The 5,780-nt window shown below is 47.2% G+C and overlaps 1 pseudogene; it reads left to right on the top strand.

Annotated features, from left to right (window-relative positions):
• LOC118773713 lies at nt 1-5,138 on the top strand (annotated as a pseudogene).
• The last annotated feature ends 642 nt before the right edge of the window (nt 5,139-5,780 follow it).

Here is a 5,780-nt window from a genome sequence, read left to right as displayed (position 1 = left end):
ATGGCTCACGGGTCAAGTAGGAGGGCCCCTTAGCAGAATTTTGCTTAGGGCCCAAGGGAGGTCAGGACCGGCTCTGCCTCTCAGCCTAGCATCAGTCCAAAACCACACTTCGTGCAGCTGAACCAGGAAGTCACTCTCTCTCACACATGCAGTTTCAGCGAAACAAAACTTAACTGAGTCTCTCTCAGTGTCAGTCAGGCTCTGTCAGTATGCGCAGCAAAATGGCTCGATCTACTGGATCACTACCAGTTTACCTGCCCGATCTGTCTGGATCTACATAAGGATCCAGTGGCTCTTCCCTGTGGACACAGTTGCTATGTGGGCTGTATTAGGGGATGCTGGGGTCAGGATGATCATACTGATGTCTACAGCTGTCCCCAGTGCAGAGAGACTGTCACCCCAAGGCCTGTTTTAAGAAGAAACACCATGTTTGCTGAAGTGGTGGAGAACCTGAAGAAAAACAAGACTTCAAGTTGCTCCTCCTGCTCACTGTTATGCTGGACCTGGAGATGTGGCATGTAATTTCTGCACTGGGAGAAAGCACAAAGCTGCCACGTCCTGTCTGGTGTGTCTGGCCTCTTACTCTGAAACTCACCTCCAGGCTCTCTATGAATCTGCCACCATTAAGAGGCACAAACTGGTCCAAGCTACTGGACATCTGCAGGAGAAGATCTGCTCTCATCGTGACAAAGTGCCAGAGGTTTACTGTTGTTCTGATCAGTTGTTCTGTTATCTGTGTACGATGGATGAACATAGAGGCCATAATACAGTCTCAGCTGCAGCTGAAAGGACTGAGAAAGGGGTAAGGACTGGAACTCTTTACTGCTGCCTCTGATGCTGGTGATAACAAGAGATAAACTGAGCATGGTTTACGTGAATTAAAATAGGTTTTCAACACTGTAATATAAATATTTACTATTATTATGTTTTCTGTTATTTACTCATTACAGTTTTTATTTTAGTGAAGAGTGTTGCTTATGGCAGTGTTTATGTTCAGAGATATGCGTTACAAGTAGGGCACGCAATATCACTAATAACACTAAGTCTGCGTCTTATACTCTTCTAGTGCTGGTGACCAATCTGCTGATACATGTGACAGAAGGCCAGGACACTGGTGCTTTGAAGCTGGATAGATGGCAGAATGGCTCTACTACGGCTAGTGAACTAGGCCAGAAAAACAGACGCACGACATCACTGAGTCCTAACAATATCTTTCCTGTAAACATGTCACAATATTACAATACAATAAGAGAGTGACCAAAAACATGATCACAAAAATGATTCAAAACCAGTCCTCCAGTCCATACCTTACAGAAAACACACAAAAAAACTTACCAGACAAAAACACCAGAGGAAAAAAACAAGAACATAACAGAAAAATCAAAGACGGAAAACACACACACACACACACACACACACACACACACACACATACCCACATACATACAGGAAAAAACAAATGTTGGATTTCGGTGAAATTGATGCACTTGCAAGCTAACTAATAAACTGTTACACAAAGAACTTCAGTCTGGATCATTGTTGCAGAAGAGGCAAAAGATGTTTATTGATGATCTTCAGTACAGCAAGGCTTCGCAGAGTTTCAGATGCTACACACACTAAGTTCACACTTACGCCTTACACAGTCATCAACCTCTCACGGTCCAGTCCGTCTCTGCTGCTGCTGCGGGTGCTGCGGGTGCTGGAACTGGCAACTCTGCTTCACAAAGAACATCTTATAGCATCCTAAAGAGTGGGAAACTGATGACCTAAGCTGTACAGATATTTGATTATCACTGACCTTGCATCGTCTAGAGTCTGGCACCTAACTGGAAAAACATTGCTTCAAGGGTATCCTTGGTTGATAGGGGAGCACACACTGACCCGACTCCTCTTTGTCACAAACACTGACATGGGAGGCAGAGTGGGAGAAAGTCCCACCGGGTAGAGAATCCCTATATCACCCAAGAACAAAACTTTTAATGTAAGAAGCAAAGATCTAAGATATCTTGGTTGTGATATATGCTGTGATATATGCATTCCCAAATGGTTAAATATGGAGTGACTGACCTAATACTGAACTACAGCTATATGAGTGCTCAAAATCATAGGCCTCTCTGTTGGGGCGGCCTTGTGCCACATATACATTTTCAGCGTGCCTGTGTGCATGATTAGTTCAACATAGCAACATCTCTTAGAATGTAGGCCACAGGTCGTAACTCTGTGATCAACCTAAAAACTACACAGAATACAATCATCATTGTTGCGGTGTATACTTATTCTACTAAACTAATCAGTCTATTGATATAATGATCACTAAATAATCACCACTATTCTTCACAAACAAACAATATATCGATATAGATGTCCATCTATCTATCCATCTGTCCATCTTCATATATTGCAGTACCGGTCAAGAGTTTGGTCAAGGGACAGGATGTTCCAGGATGAGACAGTAGTTCTCAGCTGAGAGCAAGGTCTGTTTGAGGACACAGTACTATCCAATTTGGACAACTACAGGGTATAGGGCAACAAATAAGATACACCTTCAAACTTCAAACAGCAACTTCAACTTCAACAAAGACTTGGATGTCGTCAGTGTAACAGTTATAGGAGAAGCCGTGTGATTTGATAACTGAGCCAAGTGAGTTGATATAAATTGAGAAGATTAGAGGTCCCAGTACTGAACCCTGTGGAACTCCTGTAGTGAGAGGGGTGGGTGCAGAGGTGGAACCTTTCCAGTAGATCTGGGAGGATCTACCAGTCAGGTAGGACTTGAACCAAGAGAGGGTGGTCCCAGAGATGCCCATCTCTGACAGCTTTGATATTAGTGTCTGGTGGTTGACTGTGTCGAAAGCAGCGGAGAGATCGAGGAGGATGAGGACAGATGACAAGTTGGAGGCTCTAGCAGTGTGGAGAGCCTCTGTCACTGCCAGGAGCGGGGTTTACATTGAGTGGTCAGCTCTGAAACCTGACTGATGGGGGTCCAGGAGGTTATTCCTGAGAAGAAAAGGGGGCAGTTGGTTAAGTACTGCACGTTCCAGGGTTTTGGATAGAAATGAGAGGAGAGATACCGGTCAGTAGTTCGTAACATCTGATGGGTCAGTGGAAGGTTTCTTCAGGAGTGGTGTGACCAGAGCTTTCTTGAGGTCTGTGGGGACAATACCAGAGATTAGTGAGGTGCTGATAAATGAGGAAAGAAATGGGGCGATCTCATGGGATATATTGGAGCAGAGTAGAGGGAATGGGGTCTAGAAAGCAAGTTGTGGCATGATGATCTGTGATGAGTTGAAGCACTTCCAAGCCTTTGAACGGCATGAAAGAGGACAGGTGGTTGATGCAGTTGGTCGTGGTGGTCAAGGGTGTTGTTGAGGGAGTGAAGGAGTCCCGGATGGTGGTCACCTTTTCCTCAAAGTAAACCCTGAAATCATTGGCAGAGAGAAGAGAGGGGGAGGGAGGAAGAGGAGGAGGGGAGAGGAGAGGAGGGTGGAGAAGGTGGAGAAAGGTTTTTGTGGGTTAGTTATGTTAGCATTAATTTTAGATTGGAAGAATGAAGACATAGCTGATGTTGTTGCGGTTGTAAATGCTGTTAGCAGAGAGTGATAGGTAGCCAGGTCCACAGAGGATCTGGATTTCCTCCACTGCCTCTCAGCAGCTCGCAGTGCAGTCCTGTCAGAGCGGAGGGAGTCAGTCAGCCATGGACAGGAGGGTGATGGTCGTGATGGCCTGGAGACAGTAGGGCAGAGAGCATCTAAAGATTGAGAGAGACATGTGTTAAGGACTGATGTAGCAGACTCAGCAGGCATGATGGAGAAGGAGGGAAGGGGAGGGAGGATAGAGAGAACAGTGGAGGAGAATGCAGAGTGGGAGAGTGTGTGGAAGTTTCTTCTGAAAGTGAAGGTGGGGGGATCAGAAGGGGGGTTGAGGGTGGAGGGGAGAATGAGGGAGAATGATACGAAGTAGTGGTCCGATACGTGGAGGGGAGTCACCGTGAGGTGGGTTGTGGCGCAGCTCCTGGTGAACATGAGGTCAAGCTGGTTGCCGGCCTTGTGGGTCGCAGGTGATGGTGAGAGGTTGAGGACAAAGGACTGGAGGAGGGAGATTACTCTGGCCATCGGGGAGGTCTCAGATGGAATATTGAAGTCTCCCAGTAGAGTCAGTGGGGTGTCATCAGGGAGGGAGCTCAGAAGAGTGTCGAGCTCGTCAACGAAGAAGCCGAGGGGACCTGGAGGGCGGTAAAGAACAACAATGGTGAGGTTTAGAGGATGAGATACAGACATGGCATGTTCAATTCAAATGAGTTAATGGAGAGAGTATGGAGGGGCAGAGGGGAGTATCTCCAGGATGGGGAGATAAGCAGCCCCGTGCCACCTCCTCTGCCGGAGGCCCGTGGAGTGTGAGTGAAGGAGTATGAGGAGGACAGGGTAGCATGGGTGGCGGTGTTGTCCGGGGAAATCCAGATCTCAGTGAGTGCCAGGAATTGGAGTGACATGGTCTCAGCGTAGGCCGTGATGAATTCAGCCTTTTGAACCGATGACTGGCAGTTCCATAGTCCACCCACCACTGAGAGCACCTCGGAGGAGGACAGAGGGGGATAAACCAGGTTAGCCAGGTTGCGTTTACGGGAGTTGCATCTCCTGGAACGAGAGGAAGAGTGGATAAGGACAGGAAGGCGGCACATGGTGTGATGAGTGAAGGGTCTGGTGAGTGAGGAGAGGATTCAGAAAAAATGCTGGTGGAATTGCTGAGGAAATGACGATGTACCGGGAGCCTCTGTGTTAACTAGATACCTGTGATGCTAATTAGCTTTGTCAAACAAACAAAGTACAAACAGCTGGTTACAGCTGTTAAAACAGTGAGGTGGCAGTCTCCTTAGAACGTTTCCCTTTGTTAAGAAACTCACCCTAATAATCACAATGTATCATAACATAACACAGAAAACAATCTATCCACAGAAGCAGCTGGGGGCTACACAGAAGAAATTCCAGCAGAGTATCCAGGAGAGAGGGAAGGAGCTGCAGGATCTGAGACAGGCTGTGGAGTCACTCACGGTGGGTACTGACCAGAGGAGAAGACAACAACCGGCTGCTGGAAGTGCCATTTCAGGGCTCAGTCAGGGCTCTCCTCCAGTCAGCCAGTGAGGAGTCCAGTGTTGGGCCGCTTTCCAGCTCTGTGGGGCTCAATCCCAATGAGCTGCACAGTGGGAACAGGCTGTCTGGGGTCCCAGTAAGAGCTGAGTTAAAGGCCTAGTTAAAATGTCCAGCCCTCCTCTCTCTGGGTCTCCTAACAGCATTTTGCACAGGCAGCAGTGGAGGACAGCAAGAGGATCTTTACTGAGCTGATCCGCTCCTTTAAGAGATGGCATTTTGATGTGAAAAGGCTGATCAGGAGAAGGCTGCAGTGAGTTGGGCTGAAGGACTCCTGGAACGACTGCAGCAGGAGATTTCTGAGCTGAGGAGGAGAGACACTGAGCTGGAGCAGCTTTCACACACAGAGGATCACATCCATTTCCTCCAGGTAACATCACTGAACATTTTGAAAATGAATGGGAGTCTATGGGAAAAAAAGGGATGAAAAAAACGACAAAAACTGGAGAACGAGTGTGGGTACGGCTTAGCTGTATACAAGCAACCCGATCGGGGTCAGAGCGGACGGGTTACAGTTGGTTTGGGGTCGATATCTCAAAAATTGTGGGAGGAGAAGCGGGACAAAATTTGGTGGAATAAGAGGAAGAAGAAGAAGAAGAAGAAGAAGAAGAATAAAACTATTGGATAACAACAGTT

Source organism: Megalops cyprinoides, chromosome 2 (genome assembly GCF_013368585.1).
Source record: "Megalops cyprinoides isolate fMegCyp1 chromosome 2, fMegCyp1.pri, whole genome shotgun sequence".
NCBI classification, from domain to species: domain Eukaryota; kingdom Metazoa; phylum Chordata; class Actinopteri; order Elopiformes; family Megalopidae; genus Megalops; species Megalops cyprinoides.
The sequence above is the reverse complement of the archived record's forward strand: the minus strand, read 5'-3'. Positions and strand labels throughout refer to the sequence as shown.